The sequence below is a fragment of the Rhea americana genome, unplaced genomic scaffold (genome assembly GCF_003343005.1).
Source record: "Rhea americana isolate MKP2758 unplaced genomic scaffold, rheAme1 scaffold_76, whole genome shotgun sequence".
Lineage (NCBI taxonomy): Eukaryota > Metazoa > Chordata > Aves > Rheiformes > Rheidae > Rhea > Rhea americana.
The window spans coordinates 2,990,196-3,012,424 of NW_028186934.1; positions in this window are offsets into that span (position 1 = coordinate 2,990,196).

The window sequence follows — 22,229 nt, forward strand, 5'->3', positions numbered from 1 at the left end:
GATGTGTGTGAAGAGTSTGCAGGTATGATTTGTATCTACTATACACAATTCCAGGATTATTGTAAGAATTGTCATAGTTACAATATTTTCAGGGTATTTTCTTTTCAGAATTGTGCTTGTTTAGTTAAAATTCAAAAAAATAAATCCTGATTCAAAAATGTTTTGGTTCCACAGTACCCTTTAAGTATGAGTATGATAGGGTTGCTCTTTATTACACGCTGAATTCTCCTTAAGTGGTTTTAGTCTATATGCAAACACAGATGAAAGACAATAAAAGGACTAACCTTTTCTTGTAATCTTCATACCCAATGATGTGCAATTTCCGTTTCCCACTGCACTATTTGAATCATCGGATTTTGTTTGTTTGAATTTAATATTATGATTATAAATTATCTAGTCCTAAAGTCAATTGCATAAGAAAATTATCTTCCATCAAGTATGATTTTTCTTGCATGCGATTTAATATTGTAACAACATGTTAGTATTACTTGGATAATTAAAGGGATATTGTATACTCAACTTTAGTCTAAAATATACTCTGAAAAAACCCTTTTCTGAAGTGTACTGTCACAACTAGATACTCTCATAAACTGAAGAAAGAAGAAAATCTAAGGAAAATTAAAACAAATATTAATGTAGAGTGTTGATACACAGCTACTGCATCTCTAACAATGTGAAGATTATTATGGATGTAAGCCAAAGTTGCTGAAGTCAGTAGCAAAACTGAACCTGATGTCCCTGTTTTCTTTATTGTTAAAGCTGAGAAGTGCAATGCGTAAATACATTATACAAGTACTAATACATTGTACAAGAACTAAACAGCATTTTTAATTACAAATAAAGGTTTTCTGGTTTATACATCTAGTCCTAGAACTGAAGTTTCTCACTGAACTAAGAGGAGCCCTGAAGTCAGCGTGAAGCAGGGAAAACTGATTTTGATAGTGATCATATACCCACAAGTGCTAGGCTACAACTATTTTTTGAGCAGCAAAGGCCTGCTCTACCCCCTGTGAAAATGGTTATCAGATGTTTCAACTAGATAGTATTTCTATCCCATAACAGGATAAACACTTAAATATTTGAGAGATGAAATCCTGAGACAATAAGTGAAACTAAATTAGCCCACTGCAGCCTTTAAAAAAAACGAGAGAAGAGTGAACTGTGAGGAACAGCAGCTGGACTAACTTAGCTTGACAGATCTCTGAAATCATTCTCATATATTTATACCAGTATAAATTGGTACCAGTATAAACCTGGAATATTAGGAGTGGTATTAACTAAGTGCAGTAGGCTATTTCACATTATAAAGATATACCAATGTCCTAAACCCCATATTTTGTTCYGTTGGGTGCCCAGCTGAGAGGGGAAACATCAGTTTATAAAGTTAGAAAATGTTTACTTTTTAGCTCAATATATTTTTAAAACTTTTAAAAAATTCTCTTGAAGAGCTAATAAAGCTTACTAGCTGGGGGRAAAAAAATCATTTTATTGCTTTTTCTTCTTGGTTGTTTATTTTTGTCTTGCAGGAAGGGAGGATATCTTAATCTTACCGCTGTGGTATCTGTCTGGAAATAAATTAATCTTTGAGCTGTTCTCCTCCTACCCTTCTCTCCAAAAAATCTTTAATCCTTATACAATTCTTAGTGCTATGGTACAYGTCAAAGGGACTTCCTATCAGGTTAGTCAGATTGTTCCAGCATCAGTCATCTATAGGAAATTCAGTGCAGAGAGATTAGTGATTAACTCTTTATTTCCAGGAAAGAAATTGTATGATAAAACAATAAACTGTGACTATGACTGCTTATTTTTATACTACCAATTGTTATATCAGAATACCATTATTCCGTCGCCTCCACTCAGAACTTAATCCTGGATTTAACACTGTTGTAACTGCTTTTAAGTAATCTCTTTTTACCCAGAAATGGACAAGAAGTTGTTAGTAATTGCATAGTGCCCAATACAGAATGAAGCTGATTTTGGTCTGCTTGGGTGCTGTGTGCAATGCCTGGGCTGGGACCATGCAGAATTTGTACTGAGATTTGGAATTTGCAAACAAATTTTTAAGTCTAAAACATCCAACTGTTTGTAATCTTCATTTATACGTTCCTGATGTGGATGCACCGAAGATCATATCTCTTAGCTAACTCTCTTTGCAGTGTAGCTGATGGAGGAGACAACTCATGAGAAGATCCCTCTGCTATTTAGCTCTTGAAATAAGGCCTGAAACTTACCTCATAAAAATAATTTTATTCTTTTCCTTCTCTGTATTCAAAAGTTTCTTCTCACTATTTTTATTCAAAATGATTATCTCTTGTCAACCACAGGTTTTTATTTTGGGGGAATAGGGCAAGATTTTTTCAGGGCAGTAAAAGAGGTCAGATGACACAAAATGACACCATGCAGGAACCCTGAATCCAGCCAGTGTAACCTATATTGCTGTAGTTCCTAGAAGCACATGCAATTATATGACAAGGAGTAGCTGTAATACACTACATTATTGTGCGGTTGTTAGATAAAGTAAATAATTGAAACAAATAATATGTATTGGATTTGGCAATTCTCTTTTGAACAGCTATATGAAACCACCTAATTCTCCGCAGATGCTGTAATTTAGTAGGGAATAGAAAAGTACTTATGAAACAAAATATTTTATTTTAAGCTTTAAACTTTTAAACTTAAAAAATGATATTTCTGGAATTTTAGTCTTAATCCGTTCCTTCTTCCTCCTCTTTGCAGCAACAGAGTAACACTGGATGTCAGGAATCACTACCTGTCCTGAAATTTCTGTGTACATTACGGATTGGCCTTTCAAGTTACAGCAGTGGTCTCTACACTCTTGTTGCACTAATGTTAATGCAAAATTCGTTATCACATTGTCAGAAAACCCTGCCTCTTGGTTAATTGTCATATTAAAAGAGCAGCAAGGAGACTATTTCTGAAGGAATCCTAAGTGTCACTGAGTGGGGTTCACTTGCTACATAAATGTTGCTCCTTATGGAGTCCTGTAACTACTTTCATCCTTAATCGGATCCTAATATGTAAGCTCTCATAGCTCTAACCTGTGAATGACGGAATTTAAATGGAAACRAAATATTCACAGATTTTATCAGTGTTCATAATCTGTTCTAAGATGAGATGTTCCATTTTTTTTTAGGAAATAAGGATCCAGATTCTGTAGAGTTTAGATTGTTATTCATTGAATCCTTAAATGATGTTGCATCCCAGTAGAAGCCTGCGTAGTCAGGCTGCATACAAGACAGACCCATCATGATACAGACATTTCAAAAAAGCCCTATTTTTAAGCATTCTGGAGCACACAACCTGTACTGATTACTACTATTCTAGCCTGCATCAGAAGTCTCAATTTTATTCTTGTAAATGTTAGAAAGAATGCCTAGTTGTGTCATGTAAACTGCCCTGGGTTGGAAAGAGACATTCATAATATCATAGCTGTATCTAGCTGTCTAAAACTTTTTTGTTTTGGATGTTACAAGAATAAATACAGAACTGCTTATATCCTTAACAACAGATTGTTTAATAAGATTGGATTATTAAAGGTTAGCAGCTTGGAGSCAGGCGCTTTTGTATCAAAAATTTGGAATCCACTTTCCTGAGTGGGAGTATGGGCACCCTGCTGGTGCCTCATTCAGTGTTGCTGGATCAACACAGTGGCCATTTACAGCCAGATTTCCCTCTGGCACATCCAAAAGTGAAATGACATGTTATACAGCTTTCTCCCTAGAGCAGGTTCCAGCTGTGAAACAGTTGATGGACCAGTCTTGCCTGAGAGCACGGTGAGAGAGCATGTGATACCCCTCTTCAGTGTGGAACTCCACAAAACCGGTTCATTTTAGGTATCGTTAGGAAGTCACACTTTCTTCCTGTAGAAGGCCTGTGTGCATCCGTAATTCAGTTAAGAAGCAGTATTTAATGGGAGTTCAGAGCTCAGAGGAGTTGAGCACACACTCTTTACTCAGTACACGAGCTTATCTCCTGAGCAGCTTTCTGCATYGGGGCTTTTAGAGCACTTAGAAGTAGTTCACAGCTATTTACTTCTTTCTCTCCAGATATCCTTAGTTTTCAAAGAAGCCAGCTGCAGAAATTGCCCCTAACAGACATTTTATATTGATCACAGCTCTTCAGTACATGTTATTGCTGGCATGGTGTCATACAAGCTAGGTAAGTACCAGCGGTTCCTTTTTTCCTAGCTGAATAATGCTGCATCCCATAATATGTTCTCCATTGTCCATAGCAGAAGTATYGACTGCAATATGTGTAGCAGTCACTGCAAGCTAATGCAAATACTTTCTGCCTGATGTAAAGGAAGCTGAAAGAAAGAAACAGGATAGCGTGTGATGTGATGTTAGACAGGTTAGCTGCACGGTAAGTGAACGGGAGTTTACGTAGCAACGGCTRCATTTTGTGGTCACTGTACATGTTTATAAAGAGTAAATATACTCTCTTATTTTATTACTTAATTGGATAAAGCAGAATATTTGCTTCCTTTGCATGTCTATGAAGTGAATTAAGTGTTAAGAACAGGRAAGAAAAATGGTGTAATAAGTAGCTGATATAAAAGGGAGATGGACTAGTCTRTACAAGATGTTACAATCTTCTCCTCTCATTTTATTCGCACTGTGAAAATGCATCAGAGGTACGTACCAATAGTCCACTGAATATAAATTCATGTGCTGGTTGTGTGTGATCATCAGAGCAGTCCTTTTAAACTGTTGTAAGTGCTTATCCTGAGATTYGCAGCCCAATCAGCTATATGTACTGTGAGGAAAACCTAGCTTAATATTTTCATTTMTATCTTAAGATTTTCTTTAGGTACAAGTAGCTTGCCAAAAAAAGCATATCAAATTCAGGTAATGTTTTTGCTGAAGTTTGCAGAGATCTTACTGATCAAGGGAGAAACATGACACTTTTCAGTTAAATCACAGCTGCAATTATCTGAGGTTTTTTCTGCACTCAGCTCAGACTAAGCTTTCTAGATATCCCTCATCAAGGAGGGATCACCACAGAAGTATCTTGTCCATTATACCTCAAAAAGAAAAAAAATGGAGAAARAAATTGCTTTGAGGATAAGCAAATACAGAACCTCAGCGGATAACACTGTTTTTGTTGTTCAGCTGTGACTTTGCTATCAAAAAGATATGCTAGCTAACATTAAGGTGCTGGCATTCAATGGCCCCCTAAGGTTTATCAGTTGAGTTTCCTCTAAAAGGGGAAAAAAAAAAAAAAAGCACCAATAAGAAAAAGAAACCTCTTAAAAATACATTTTATTGAATGTTCAGATTAAACAATCATTCCTACATATTTTTCATAACATCCCTCCTCCTGACTTCATTGATAAGATAATGATACTTCAATGCTATTTTCTCTCTACTGATGCATTTTAAATTTTCTTTGAACACTTCAGGTTTTGTAGGCTTTTCAGATTTTACTTTTCATTTTTTGCTGTAGTAACRCTTCACTTTCAGTTGAACTGGAATATTTTATCTTCATTATAAAGCGCATTCCTAAGCTCTTCTCTAAATGGGGAAGATGACACTACTCTCCATTTTTGCATTCATCTGCTMGCATCAGAGGTCAATACTTTGACCTTGTCGTCGTTTTATGATGCATCTGTTTTGTAGGTTTCCTTCTGTCATTTGATCATTGATCACTTTTTCCCCCTCTTTACAGTAGATTTGCCAATACCAGTTAGTCTTTCTAATAACAATTTCACTTGTTATTTTGTGACCTTTAAAAAGGCCATGTCGCGTGATTTATTTGCTTCTGCTGTGTGTGTTGAGATATTGGTTTACTGTGGTAGAGTCATGGGCCTATTCTGATTCAGTAATTCATTTCCTTTTTTCTAAATGAAAACCCATCACGAAATACTGACGTTCTCACTCCAGTGGAGATTAGTAAATGTTACCTGGAGAACCGTTCCATTTGATTTACTAATTTTAATTGCTTGAGCCAATTCCTCTAGCTCTTAAATTAAATACAGAGGAGGAGACTTCTGGACACTGTGGAGTGGACGTGGGTCTGCTGTAGAGAACAACGGGATCTGAGAAGCATGAGTGGATGGAGTAGAAGGCTGGTGTCACAGAGCAGCAGTGATTCCTGCAGCACTGTGAAGAATTTGGGGAAGGTTGAGTATAACCTCAAACTCTCACTTCAAGGAGGAGCTGGTGGCACCTCTGTGTGGGGAAGCCGAACACTATTTTAAAAGGTAAGYATTTTTCTGGCTCTTTCTATATTTAAGCATTACTTACAGAAAACTGTCAATGACACTTTGTCTAAATTTTTCTTAAGACAAGACATTGGAGGGCAACATTTCTAAGTATCAACCAGTAGTCTGATTACTAAAAGTTAGGATAGTTTTGCAAGATGAACACTTAAAAATTAGAAGAAATTTGCTTCTAAGCGCATAACTTTTCCTCATAACTCTTCCTTTGCCAAAAATCAGAAATGAAATTTGGTAGAGTACTGCTAAATGAAGAGTAAAGGTCTCCCCTAAGATATGTTGACTTTACCACAAATTGAACAAGAAAATTTTTAGTTCGGGTACAGATGTATTGACTGATGACTAGAAAACAATGGGAAATTTGCTATTCTAGATTAGATAGTGATTCCAACAAATAAATTCCATTATTACATCTTCAACAATATTCACTCATATATTCTTTCAGAGTAGGCACACCAAGTGTTATAGCGGATAGTTGTTGATTCAGTTTCCTCATAATATTTTTCTTTACTCGAGTTCATCTTGTGTTTTTCTCTATTTTAGGGAAAGATACCATTCCATAACACTCATTTCTTGCATGGAATTAGAAACCTAGGCATTCTTCTTTGACCATATCAAAGGATGATTGATCTTAGTTTCATTTGAAATCCTGCCAATGTCAGGCTATAATAACAATCTTGTGGCAATTATTTCATTGAATATATGTGCACTGTAGGAATAGAAGTTTTATTTTTGTGACTTCATGAATTTATTTGACTTGCATCTATTCTTTTAACATTCTCAATAAATGTAATAGTTAAAAAAATTTCCCCCTTTTTTCAAATACTTGAAATAATTCTAATATTTCAAACTCAGCTGGACATTTTAGGCCATTTTGTAACAAAAGGATTGTTACCCCTACCTCCAGGGTAAATATAGATATTCATGTTCTTATGTTAATCTGCTTCTCCAGATTGTAGTAGTCATGTTCATTCTCTGTATAATTCAAATAGACATCAGAGGAGAAATATTTGCCTCGAGGAGCTGGAGAGGAAGAATATTAATATAGTTTTAACTCTTGGTGATTCATGGTATTTGACCCACTGGTAAGTTCTGGTGTCTCTTTATGTGGAACCTGGAGGCCATATTTTTGACTGACTTGCAGAAAGTTAAACATAAATACCAGCCCACTGAACAGAATATCTCATAGAGATACCTTAGAGGTACCTTGTTTTAAGGATCAGTTTGTCAATTTGTTTGTATACATTGCTGGAATCMGTTAAAACGTTACATAGTAAGCAAAGTGCCGCAGGCCAAAACTGAAGTTCTATCTCAGGAGAATTTGTAAATGAAAATAAAATGATGCATCTGGGAATRTAACATTGATCAAATCCACAAGGATAAGTTCTTGTGTTTAGTATTGTTGAATTTGACATTGAATATTTCRGTATAAAAACAGAAGATTTTACTATTCAAAGAAAAACCTCTTCAGCTGAAAAAAGTAGTAGGGTGTTTTACTTGCTGGGATTTAGACCCGATCCAACTATTCCAACTTCATTCAGTGCCTGACTGACTGATAGGCAAACATCACCCAAATAAAATGAAATACATTCAGGYTCATGCAATCCTTGCTTTCTGGTTATGCCTATAGAAAGCTGTATTTCCAGTGTTATGGATATCAAAACTGTTTAGAAATGAACTAAGCTCACCAGGAATTTCACAGGCTACCAGACCGTAAGCAAATAGTAATGATAACCTTTGGCTGCAACTAATCTGAGCTCCATCCAAATAGGTACAGAGGTGAAAAATTCTGGACCCTATTTCAGTTCAGTTCAGTTGCCTGAACTATCTTAAAGTTGAAAACCTTAAGCCAATGTTCACAAGTTAAAAAAGCAGACACTGAGCCCAATTTATAACTAATTCTCTCTTCCAGTGCCCAAATGGGTTYGTGGGAAAGCTGTAGCCATCTTTGCTACATGCCCAGACCAGGACGAAAGTCTCTATTCCTTCCTATTCATCACTCTCAAGCAGCCAGTTTGCTACCTGAGAGAGGTAAATCGGCTATTGTAAAACAAACAAAACAAAGCAACCCCCCCCCCAAACAACAACAAACTTGGCCCAAAGTAATGGGGGAAGACAGATAAAGCTATGACTCTATTACTTACACCGTGCTAAAGTTGAAAGTCTTATCCTGTGCTCCTGGGTGTTAAAAGATGCTGTGGCCTTTTAACATACAGCAGCTTAGTGCAGCTTAATCAGCTGTTACATACCAGCTAGTCTGCAGTAACTGCTCATGTGCAGATTGCTAACTTGAGAGAAGTTTGAGGTAACATGACCTAAAATCACATTAACTTGAACTGAGTTACTTCACATTTGTTGGTGAACTATGAGTGCACAAATGTATGAAAGGAACTAATCTAGCTCGGTGTAATGCAGTGAGACAGGTAATTTGTCTGTGGGACTGGCCCTTATGTCTTCTTGTGAAGAAGAGTAGAGAGAAAGATGAAGAAAAATGTAAGTGATTAATGTTTGTCGCTTCCAATGAGTTGGAAAGTGTTACATAGGAAAATAGTATGACCAACTGATAGGTTCCCTGAAAACATAGACTTGCACCTTGCTTTCAGATAAACTGTACATAGATGGGGCTGTTTAAATCTCTCACGTTCGCAGACCAGATTTCTTGTGGGTCTGTGGGTGCATTTCCAAGAAAGAGAAGTTCTAATGACACAATTCTAGAAAATATTCTATAAAAACAAATACAAACATACAAAGTGAATATGGATTCATTTCAAATATACTAAACAATGGTTTTAATAGTCATGTTCTGTAGCACTTGGAAGTAATCATTAGAGTTAAGAGCACAGTGTTGAACATGCTAAGCACAGGATAAGCCATTACATCTTAAAATATGTGCAAGAATTTCTTAAAGGAAAATGATAAATCATCTAACTTACCCATATTTAAAGAACTGCTGTTTATTTCATGAGTAACTGTCATTAAATGTCAGTCTTCACTTCGGAAAGAAATGACATAGACCTCCGTAATGTGCATAATAGACATCTGTAGCATGCAGCTGAGCAGTTTTTTGACATAGAAATTACTTATGCTCACTTAATCATTTACGATCTGCCAATTCTGGGTATCCTAACACRGATGACTTTGGATTTTGCTAATAACTGGAATGAAGTTTGCAAAAGAAAATATATTTAAGCTGAAAAAACCCTTTTCAAAATGATCTGCAGCCATTGCTTGGTGGGATCTATACATACACTTTCATATATGTAAGTATAGCTGYGCAGAAAGCTATATCCTGCTGACAGAGGGATTTTTGTGCTAGCTAATAAGTTGAGAGTGAATTATGAGCATTGTAGCATTTCACATTTGAGTAAGTGGCAAAACTAGAATTTCTGAAATAGGACTGAGAAATGTGTAATTTCAAATTATGAATTTGTTATAGCTGAGTTTTGATGTTATGTCTCTTGTTGTGAAATGGTTTTCATTAGAAAACCTAGTAACACTATAGTTTTGAGAGTTGCCATGTAATTCAAGGCAGTGCATTTGAATCTAATCCTGAAAAAAAAAAAAAAAAGACTTAATCATAGCCTTTTGCCTTGACTAGTCTATAAAACTACCAAATTCAGATAAGTGGCTACTTCCTAAACTAAATGAGACTGTAAATAGAAGGTTAGTGTAGATATTCGAAAGTACAAATTATTACTACAGATTACATTTTCTGGAAAGCATTCCTAAGATTATTTTTAGGATAATATCTGACCAGACATCAAATCTGGACAAATCAAGTTGAATTAAGAGGAAACAAAAAATCCAGACTTTCTGTAACCAGTGAAAACCTGATATTCATGGGATAAGAGGAAGAGCAGAATGGGTTGGTATTCTCATTACTCTAGAATGTTTCTACCTCTAAAAGCATCTCATTCAAATAGCAAAAGATTCATTTTATTAAAAAAATGCAGAAATACCATAATAGCTCCTGTTCTACAGCCTTATCCTCATGAGTGAAACATTTAGTTCAGAGGTCTAGCAGTATGTTTCCTTTCATTAACAATATTTGTGTGTTGTATTATTCATCTATTGGTAGATGAAATAACCCCTTAGCATATTTTCCAGTTAAATGAGCGTTAATCATTTTTGGCTACCAAATCTATATTAAAGCCACCTTTGCTTCCTTGGCTGTGAAGAGCTTTCCCAAGTCATGCAGCCACAGCTGGGCCTTTATGTTTTTTATTTTGTTGGCTTTTTTGTTTACTTGTTTTTAATATACTGATACAGCCATTCCAGGAGGAAGACAAAGTATATTAAGCCCTTTAGCTTTAGCTATACATCTATTTGGGAAGAAAATCAGAATACCCCACTTTCCCAAGGGAGAGATCATAGATCTCTGGAGAATCAGTTTTAGAAAAGGGCATGTCTTGATAAAAGAGCCTGTGAACTGGTAAAGAAACAAGCACTCCTTTTGTAACAAAGTRGAAAGACTGAATCAAAGTTTCTAATGCAGAGGTACGAAATAGGCAAGTACTGTAAGAAACAGAGATTTTGACCAGTCACATTTATTCCATGTGCAAWAGCAAAAGATTTCTGTATAAAAACAACAAACGAAGATATGGATTATTGTAATAACCATACCTGCTTATTTACTATCAATTCTTTTTGCTGTTTCTCATTTTCACATTATACAATTGCAATCTGGATGTTTTCCACTTTGCCAGAGTGAGTTCTACCACAGCTCTGTCTGTATCTGGTCCCTGCAGTTGGTCACTCACATGTGTTACACTCGCTTATGGAGTTAACGTATCTCCGCAGGCAAATTGTACCAAGGCTTTCAGAGACTTTTCCTGAAGTGGGTTGTGGGCTGCAAAATCCTAGAGAAGTATATTCCTCCTTAAGATGACATAGACATCAGCCAGAGATGTTGGCCTAGGACAGCCAGCAGTGCTAAACTGCCTGTCCATTTTGCAAGCTAATCTATGTCATTACCTCTTTGTCATCTCAGAAAATAAAGAATGTAAGGCCTTGATACAAGGATAGGAACTGATTTCAGCTGTGTTGTTTTTTGTTCAGAGTTAGCATTCCTCTCCCTCTCTCGTTTATCTCTGACAAGGACAATGTTTAGGAGTCAAAGACTTATGCACCTTTGCAGGAAGGTCTGATTTCTTGATCAATAGCATCCTTCTAATACACCAATATAATCCATCCTCTGCCATTAGGTTATCACRAATCAGAAATGTGAGAGTACAGTCTAAGGTCTTTGTTACCTTTGGTAATTCTTGCATTTTCAGTTCATTTCTTCCTACAGTTTTCCTGTCTTTTTCATGAAACTTCACAGTAAAMCCTTACATTTTTGACAATATACCCAACATATACATAACACAGGAAGGAAAAAAAAAAAAAAAACCCCTTATGTTTCCTGACTCTTCAGTGTGAATAAACTCTTAAAACTTCAAAACTATCAGCATCATTTTAAAATCAGAAGAGATGTCACCTTTCCAAGAATACTGGTGCAAGCAAAACAGCTTTTTACTTCCGCAGTGTTTGACATTTTATGTGCAACAAATATTGACTCCAGGACTCCCTTGACAGAGCACAAAAATTCATTTTGTGAATTGTATTGACAGTCTAAGTAGGTTCTTTCTTTTTCACTTGAATAAGCTGCTCTAACATACTAACTCAAACTGGAGAGTTTTAAATATTTCCTTCTAAATTCTGGTTATGTTACAGTAGAACATATATTTTGATATGCAAGGGACATAGCGTGAAAGTTACTATGCAATCAAGTTATTAGAAAACTTTGTAAAACATCCAGTGTTAATAAGCAGCTATCCTCATACAATAGCCCTTAGTTYGTGTGGATGGATCAGCTTCAGATGGACTCTGAAGTCACTTATTCCCAGTGTGGTGGCTTGACTTTGCCGTGACTTTCAGTCTGCAGTGTGCAAGTCTGCTTCTTGATGTGGCGGTAAGTAACAGGATTTTTACAAATGYGTTTCAGTTCATTTTACTTGATTCTAGCTTGAAAACCCATGTGTCTCATATTTACATGCTTATTTCTCAGAACTACAGAAGTAGGAACTTTCATTTCATAAAAAACATTTTATCAGTTATATCAGAAAGCTCACCAGACAAACAACCGCCAAACACACACACAACTCTAGTTTTAATGACAAAGAGAAGAACGAGACAAATCTCCAGGAATATTAGTGAACCACAACTTAATTAAAAACACATCTGTACATTGCCTAAAGGCTCACCTAGAAAAATGTCAGCTTTCCAAGGAATATAGCAATGAGTTAGGTTCCTCAGCTAATGAGCCACACTTCAGTGGACTGTATCTGGACTTGAATCACATACCCTAAACAGAGTGAGATAATCTTCCTTTCTTTGTGAGTTTGGGAGTCATCCACATGTGCTTAAACAAACAAAGCTAAAGGACGGTCTTCTTTTTCAAAGGGTAGTCCAAGAAGCTTCCTTCAGACGTCTTCCTTTCTTTTTACTGATCCATCAACATTTTCACAAGTCAGCTGTGTTCATCTTCCAGCTGTCACTGGTTCAGCCAAACAGAATGAATCTGTTCAAGTTTCTTTTAATTGGAAGAGGATGTGATAATAGTCTCCCTTGCTTAAAGTCACTGTGGTGAAAATGGCAGCTGTGGTAGTCAGGGGAGCTAATTAAACACCATCCATAGCTTACCCATATACTGACTTGGGTCAGATGTTTTTGATTTAATGTTTTGCTTACTGTGAAGATTCACACTTTATTACTTCTACTATCTCCTGCTCTGTAAGAGAGATTAAGCTTTTGGTGTATCCCTTAGCATCCTAGCCCTATGACCCAAGAACTTCTCTGATCGAGCCTTCTCAGCTTCCTAGTGATGGTGTACCTGGAGCAATTCCCTAAAAAGAGATCCTCTCTGCTATCGCCTCTGCTCCACTTTGCCAATTTGTTCTCGTAGTCTTACGTTTTATGTCATATGAACCTTTAAGAGACTGAATTAGAAGTATTGTACCCCAATAATTTGAAAAATACAGCAAATAGYGAGGTCCTTTAGGAATCAGCGGTTGGCTTTAGCACTGATGTTTTCAACCTGTTCCTGAGGGTGCAGTTCACTTCTTCTCCATTTGGGCTCATCCATCAAAAGGAGCTCATTCCTCCAGAGCTGAGGAATAAGAAGCTTGGCTGAAAGTGTATGTGCTCTCTTCTCTGCCCTAAAGGCAGGAGACTGCATGGAGTGATAACATGCAGTTAGTCTCCTCATTAGTGTGAACAATTGTTGCCAGTAATTGCAAACTGACTGTTCTTCTGCCACGCTCAAGACCTGAGATTGCTACTGTCATGCTCCTGAGCACAATTCACAGTTTTAAATGAAAGTCCTAATGTAACAAAATAATAATAATAAAAATGTTAGGCCTGTACAATATTTCAATACAAGTCTGCTGTGAAATAGGTTGCTGTACTGTTTTTGATTGAGTAAAACAAAGTCAAAGAAAGTAGTTAAGAAATACCTTCTATGCTAGAGACTGTATGCCTTTACATACTTGTATGGATCATGAAGATTAAAAAATATGAACTTTTTGCTTAGGACCACTTCTGATGTAACAGCCATCAAACAGTCTCATGCAGAACCCAGTACATTTCCAATTGCGTAGGAGTTTGATGTTTACTATACAATTTTCCAGGAATCAAAAAACTCTCTGAGCATCAGTGCAGAAATACAAGCCTTCTGTGCCAAAGGCAGCTTGAAGTGCAGATGAGAAGTAACTGGTCTAAGAGAGAAAATCAGAATCATTATCTATATATACCTGAAAGAGTACTACTGAACTGCTGCCGTGATAAATACGGAAAACCCTTAATAAAACCAGTATAACTGATTCTCCAAGACTGGATCTCAGCAAATATTGATAGTTTACAAACAAATGCTGTGTGACTATGGCTTTGATTCTGAATAGTCGTCAATACAGGTCAAATGTATATTCTRCTTTTAGGTGGCTGTTTAGATGTATAATCTTTAATAGTTGATCCTCTAAAGAATCTTTTTAAGTTTTACAGTTTTGCTTATAATATTCATTACTTTTTCTCAGGTATTTTGATTTTTAGTATATTTTCTTTCTTTCTTTCTTTCTAGTAATATGAGTTCTCTAGGTCCAAAGGGCTTTCTCTTTAAGAGTCTTTGACTTGCAGTGTTTGCTTATGCTGTGGGCTTCTGGGTGTAGCAGTTCTTTAGCTTTATGAGTTCTATTTGCACTAAAATGTGTGTGTTTAAGGCATTATTTAAAGTGTGTYTTGCAGATTTGTTAAAGTAATGAAATATTGAAAATTCTCCAGTAGCTTCTTTTATCTCATAAACTATGTAGGCTTAGGGAGAAAAATGAATAATCAAATGCTAAGCTACTAAGCTTCAGACATACACAAAGAGGAGTTTGCTCCTGTGAGGACAAAAAGCATAAACAGTTTTAAAAATTATACTTCAAGTTAGACAACTTAAGGGGACTAAATGTATGCATTTATATGTAAAAGCTTTTTTTTTTTTTTTAATTTTTGGATGGGAAAATATAATATATGCCCTCATTTTCCCCTAATTGTCTTACTAATGCTTTGTCTTCTTGCCTTCAAACTTCTCCTGGAGTTCTTTGTTTGGAGAAAGGGAACTTCGTGGTAAATTTCAGCTTTTGTGGTTTTATGTTAACAAAGTTAACATACAGGTAGATAATTAAGATGAAGATAGTCTTGGCTGAGTTCCTAGGAAACAAATGCGCAAGTGATCTGAAGTCATAAACTAAAAGGCAGCCTATATTGTTTAGAAAACGACAAAAGCTATTTTCCTGAGCATAATATAACAGAGGCTGTTTTCCATTAGCTTTAGTATGGTTGCAGATTTGATGTCACTTGTATACAGGTGTTCATTTTCTTTCAAGATTTGTAAGTGCAATACGATATATTCTTTGATGAATCAGAGAWAATTAAAGGTGTTCTGGTGACAGGGAGACTTTCTTGTTCCCAAAGTTTGGTTTTCTTTTTCATTTAATAACATATATCCATCTTCACCAAGTTTAGATGCTATTGGAAGCAATTAGAGAAGTTTAAAGATTTTCTAATGTTGCATATGGCAGAGTTTCAAATCTTGCAATTTGTATAAGATATTCGGGCATTATGGATTTATTTTACCCAGTCTGCTGTGGGTATTCTTCATTTAGGTAGGCATTCCTTATGAATATCACTTTTCTTACTTTTCTCCGTGCTGAGTAAATCCCTCTCTGAAAGCCAGTAAAGGCTATCTATCCATTTCTGTCTATATTTTCATCTTGATATGTACATTATACTTTTCTGTGTGCTGCGTAATGTGGTAAGAACAGCTGTATTGGGTCACACTGAAGGAACAGGTAATGCAGTATTTTACCTCCAATAGTGGCCAGTAATTGGTGCCAAGGAAATAAAGAAACACAGCAAGCACGTGATGGTCTCCTATGATTATATTCGTTCAGCTTAGAGCCGTCTCCTGCTCAGAGATTTACAGAAAGTGAGTCTTGTAGCTTTTTGACTAGAAGTCATTTATATCCTCTGTCTTTTGTAAAATTTAATTGATAATGTTTGGCCAGGGATGAAAAATGTTTTCTCTCAGTAGGAGCCTGAATTGGATCCTTTGTGCACTTCCACCTGGATGTCAGATAGTGGAACATCTAACTGATCTTTCCCATTTCTGCTTCCTTTTTCAATTCCTCATTCTGGCAGACTGTAGTTTTATTAATACAATGTTAGCACTGTCTTTTTATCATCTCAGAGAAATGAGAAATACCTCTGACTTGTAAGGAAAAGGTGAATTCATAAGAAGATAGGWTGTAGTTGTCATAAGTGAAAAATATATATGAGATAATGTATGAAATACTTGTTTGATGAGTAARAGTGCTTTGCATTTTAGAAATCCCAAAGATGCAGATTAATTAACCTATCTATTCTAATGCATAAGAAAGCTAATTTAATGTGCAGGTTCAGACACTTGAGAAAAGTTAAGTACCAAATTTTACAGATCCCAAATGGTTTATTATAGCTGTTTTTTGTTGTAGGATTACCATATAAATCTCCGAATGACTGCTAAAGATCACTGTTTCCTGTAGGATCCAGGACAAACCTAAGTGTCTCCTTAACCAACTACTATTTAAGTAGAATATTTAAAGAGTGTTAAACTCCTTTTGCGTATCATATTCAGAATCACTCTCAGTTCTAGTACAGTGATGAAAAGGTATGCTTAAGAACAGACAAATTAGTTGTGGAATTAGAGTTCACAAAGCCATACATTAAGATCATTTGTATCTGATCATTCATAATATCATTTRGAAAGCAGATACACTATATTAATATTGATTAATATTACAACCAGGCAACAGCATGTCCTCTAAAATCTGACAAATAATTTTTTCAAAGTTTTCAAGAATATCCTTTTTCTGCTAACATTTCAGATTCAACTAAAAATTTGAAATAGAATCCCCTGAAGTTTCTGGCACTCCACTGAAGTTTCTGGCAACATACTTTTCAAGAAAGCTTATAGAAATTTATTCTCTSAGTTGATAAGGACTTTGAATCTCATTGATAAAGCAACTGCTGATACCGTTTCAATGAAGTTTGTTGGAATATCCCCCAAGGGGGTTTAACTGCATGTGATTCAAATGCAAATTGCAATCAATACATGCACTGCATTCTCAGCACTGAAGCTTGATTTATTGAAACTTTCCATAAGAATGACAMTTTCTCTCATTAGCCTGAGAGTTACTGGCGGAGATCCTAGACTCCTTATCAGCTTGTCATTTACTAATAGTACTTCTGCTCCTAAGTCAAGCGAACAAGATACCTTCAGAATTCCTTAATCTCAAGTAGGAAGGTGCCACCTGGCAACCTGTTAAAAATTGATAATGAACAGGTACCTCCAGAAGCCATTTGGCCCTTTGCAGTGCCTAAGAACATTTTGGATGGCAGGACAAATCAAAGTAGAGATCCGTGGTCCTCTCTGWCTTGGCTGTCATCTGTAATGTGAAGTGTTAAATTCCCCATAGGAAAAGAAGAGGGATGTGCAAACTAAAAATGTGGATTAGACAGTACAATTCCCGAAGATCACTCTGTTGTAATAATCTGTGGGATTAGTTATTGTGGTTTTTGAATTCCTTTAATTTACTTCTGAAAAGTTTGTTTTATGTCAGTTTACTCCTTTCTAGAAGAAATGAAGGTTACTTTAGCCAGCTGAAAMATGTAGTGTGAAGATCTCTTTTATTTACCTAAGCTTCAGCAGATGACTTACCATCTGAACAGCTTTCTTGGGGCTCAATTTTTTCTCAGAAAAGTACTTCTCCAGGGCTTGTAGAGATTCTAAAAATACTCTAAAATCTCTGAAGACAGTTCATCCCACATCTCTAAGATCTGTACAGGAAAAAAAAAATATATTTAAAAAACTTATACAAAAAATTAGCAAAAAACTTGCTTAATTTCTAAGGTCTTGCAAGAACTCCATTTTCCAAGATTCAAATAACTTTTTTCAAGGAATTTTTAATTGAAGTTTCCCATTTTCCTGAACTTCATGATGTTCTTCTCTTGAAAGCAGTACATGACAAATGTAACAATATGATAATACCTATCATTGACTTTCAGTTTATGCTTGAGGTAAGTTTTGTCTCAAACATTGTAAACTGAAAACTGAAAATCATTTTCAACAATCAGATATTTTAATCTTTACTTTTTTCTTTCATATKCCTCAAACCATACTTACTAGCCAAATTTCCAAGCCCAAATTATTGGTATTTCAAAAAGTGGTACAGMAATATGTCAGCCTTTTGTGAAAATCCAAAAAGTCATTTTCTGATAATTTCAGTAAATCCACCAAAGATATGTAGCAAATAAGAAACTTCAGGAAAACTTAAGTTTTTTGGTTGGGAAATCTTTATGAATACATTTTTTACTCCATCTTCTGATGGCCAGTGGTTGTTAACTGTGAGTAAAGCTTCATCTAAAACTGCCTGAAATCAGAAGGAACTTTCTTTCCATGCTCTAAGATGATAGCTGTACTAGAAAATAGTAGTCCAGAACAGGAGAGTTAAGGCAAAGACTATGAAACGTAAGAAAAACTTTGGAGTTGTTGGATAATAGTTAGGAAGAAGCACAACTCTAAAGCCAAGCAAAATATAAACAAATGATTGTAAGAACAGAAAAGGAAGAAGCTATATAGTCTAGCAAAGACAGTCATGGGAAGCAACAGATCGAGATAGTATCCTACAAAGCTGTAGGAAAATAGGAATGACCTAACTGATTATTAAAGAGAGGAAAGGACAAATTCTCTAGAAGTGCTCCAAATGAGAAACTCTACGTATTTTCAGTTGGCAGTAGATTCCAGTATCATTCTAGAAAATTGTTTAAGGAATCTACTGTACTTATACAATGCTGTTGTGCAGAGATAAGAGACTGGAGACYGGTTCCAACTTCATTGCAACTTATCATCGTGATTAGCCAGAAAAGGAGGCTACTTCACTTAGACTCTCAAGTTCTATATCATACCACAATGCTGAGAAAATCTGTCCAAATCCTAACAAGTTAAATCTTAYCTGTGTCAAGTTAATGAAAAGTTTTTCTTTGTGACTGAGTGCCTAGAAAAATTACAACTTAAGTTATGCAATGCACATGAAGCTCCAAAGGAGTGTATGTCTTAGACAAATGGTACCTCTTAACTTCTTCAAGATGTTATAGTAACACTCAAATTACTATACTTAAAACATTCCATATTACTATTCCTAAAGGTCAAATATGTGGGTGGCAGAAGACATAGTACTTATTAACTCAGTTGCTGAAATGTTAGTGGTGCAGTTACTAAGTAACATCAGAAATTCAGCTGGTAGCATCTTATGGATGATATGTGCATTTTAAAAAAGTATTTGAGAGATAGCAAAGAGGAATTAACGGGACTTAAAGGTGTTTTCCTAACTACTGGATTACACTTTTGAGTGATTTTTAAAGCTATGGAACAAAATACATAAAAATATTCGTTGCAGATGAGCAGTACATTGGAAGTACATAGAGAAACAGTCTGTCAATCGCTACGAAATTCATGCTTTGTTATTGCCTGCTAACAGTTTCACAAAAGATCAGATCAGGGATCAGAGACCACATTTTTGGCTGTTGACATCAAAGGCAAGTAACAGGAAAAAGCTGTGCTGATGAGAAGTCCCATCCTTAGGACAGCTGACATGTGGAAACATCAAAGTAGTAGGTGGCAGACTGAAGCTTAGTCTTGAATGGGTTAAGCGTAGGGGCTTCAGAAGTTCTGAGACATTTATGCAAAATAGTTTGTCATGATGAAATGCCCTGAAGAAGATAAGATAGAAAGAAAAAAAAAACCTGTGTGTGTGAGGGGGTTGTTTGTTTATTTGTTTTGGTTAGGAATGCTAGCTTGTCACAGAACATTTAGCAATGGTTCACCATTGCTGCATTTTTGTAATACTCCCTGTAATTCAATTGCCTGAAGTCAGTTGTTTGGGGTTTTTGTTTGGGGACTTTTTTTTTTTTTTCGTAATGTGATGCAGGAATAAGAATTTCCATGCAAAACATGTTCTGGTGGAAAGATCAAAGCTTTTGCCTAAATACTGTGATCCAGAAACAGTTCAATTAACTAAATGGTTGCTCAGGATCCATATCATCTGGCTCACTAAAAATGTAAGCAGTTCAACTTCTGGCTAGCGATATAAACAATAACCTTTTCAGCCATTTTATCACTATGTTACACTSTATGTTGAATCCCTTCTCCTATTCATCTAACACTCCAGACCCATGGGATCTTTAGCTGTTAGGCTCAAAGTTGTCTCAAGTTAGGACCTAATGTCTTAAATCAGTAGCCGTCCAAACTGCTGGATTTGACAGATCCTGAATAGGAACCAGTCCCACTTTTTGCCTGTTTCCTTGTGGGCCTGGCTGTCCAGCTGATTTGTGTTAGAAGAAAGCCATTTTTGAATGGTTTGTGCAGGTTCTGGAAGTCAGGAAGGRTTTTTATTTATTTATTTTCCCTAGAGCCCTGGAAACTTTAGTATATTTTAGGCATGAGGATTTCCTTTGCTGAAGTCCCTTAACATATCCATTATTTTACTAACCTTTTAATCTTGACCATTCAGTTATTCTTTGAAAATGAGACCAGCTACTCCTGYCATTCTGAAGGAGCACACATTTTAAGGTTGATAAAAGCAGGTGCCTATTCTTTGACAGTCTTCGAGTGGATAATAATGCCATGGAAATGAAAGAAAATTTATCCTTTCCCTAGGCATAAAAACTTACATGGCCTGATCTCAATTGTGTCACCTAAATTCTCAGTAACATTCTTGATCTTGATATGAAGTTTCCTATGGAGATACATCATTATGTTCAGTATTAAAAACTGGCTCTCTATAATTCTCATTTTATTTAAAGAGGAGAGGAACTTCATTGCATCTTTCAGAGAAGTTACCAGATAATTAATCACCTTAGAATTGTTCCTCTTTACCTCTTGTTTTAGCATAGCAGGGAAGAAAAAGAATTGCTGCAATATGTAGCACTGCCTTTCTGTTTTTTATCTATCTAGCATGCACCACCTTCCTTCTATCCCTCATTAGTCTACTGTGCAGAAGAAGTTTCAAATCCAAACCTTAAACATATTAGAGTTTTGTTTTCTTCCAAAGAGTTAAGCTGTTTCAGTTACCTCCTTCATAATAAACAGACTAGCTTTTGATGTGCTTTTGTTAAGGCAGGGGTGCTGATATGTTGCTTTCCAATGTTTTCTAGGACAGTGACATACATATGTAAGAACAACAACAAAAACACTGAAAAATACTGTACAGCATTATTATTACTTCAAGCAAAATTTTAAAAGAACAGGTAGTTTAAAAATTACATAGATTTAAATATAACACAATATCCAATAACTGCTAAAATTCTAAAATCATTCTGCTGCAATTTGTAGTAGAGTTAACTTCTCTGGAGTTAGGAACTAAGTCCAGAATATTATGTGAATAGGCCTGCATGAGTATGGGCCATAAAAGAATTACAAATTAGAATTAGGAAGAGTTTTAAACTTTCACATGTTATTTTCATCACATTTAATAAAGTATGATATTCCTCCATGACGTTTGATCAGGATGTGTAACTTCATTATCTTCAGCTTCCAGACACATCTAGTGATGTATAGTGTTATCTTCATATCTTCCATATTATTTTCTCTTGATTTCACAACTTCCAAGTGCAGGAGCAAAATCTTGGAAAACAGTTTAACTATATTTTAGGAATAAAAAGTACATGGAAAGATACTGCAACTTAATCTGGTTAAAAATGTGGTATTTCAGTTTAAGTATGTAGAACTAAACCAGATGAGAGTGAATATACTGCAAATATTCTGATGCCACACTCAGACTAATGGCAATGTTTGCAGATTGGATGATAACCCCAAGGAATTTCTATGCAAGTGATTCTGTTAGCAAAACTTGTAAGGGACTAAACATTTGAAAAACAACTGTGCCTTCACTCTTCCTTATCATGACAAATTCTGTATTAGTATGCCTCTATTTCACATAAAACTTTCCAAATCCTTAAAAAAAAAAAAACTTTTATCTTGAGATTTGTTAAATTTATTTTCATTCATATGTGGAAATAATCTTTTAAAGTTCAAATGTATATTATGAAAGTTAAAAAAAAATCAGATTGCTGAAGCATTAAGGACCACCAGCTTTGATTGTTATCAAGCATGCTGATTAGATGAGAGACACAGAATTTTACGGGGCGAAACTGAATTCACAAAAGGCGCTCATGAGTTTAGATTACAGAATTATCTTTAAGGACTGTATGTAACTGATAAGTACATGGTAAATGGTTGTATTGGGGATAATAGAAGAATGATTTGGCATGACTGGCAATACAAGTTAACTAAATTGAGATGTTATATGACAGCTGACTGCACTTTGGTCTCCTGAGTAGCTCCTAAACAGTGTAATGATGTCCTCTTGTTGGC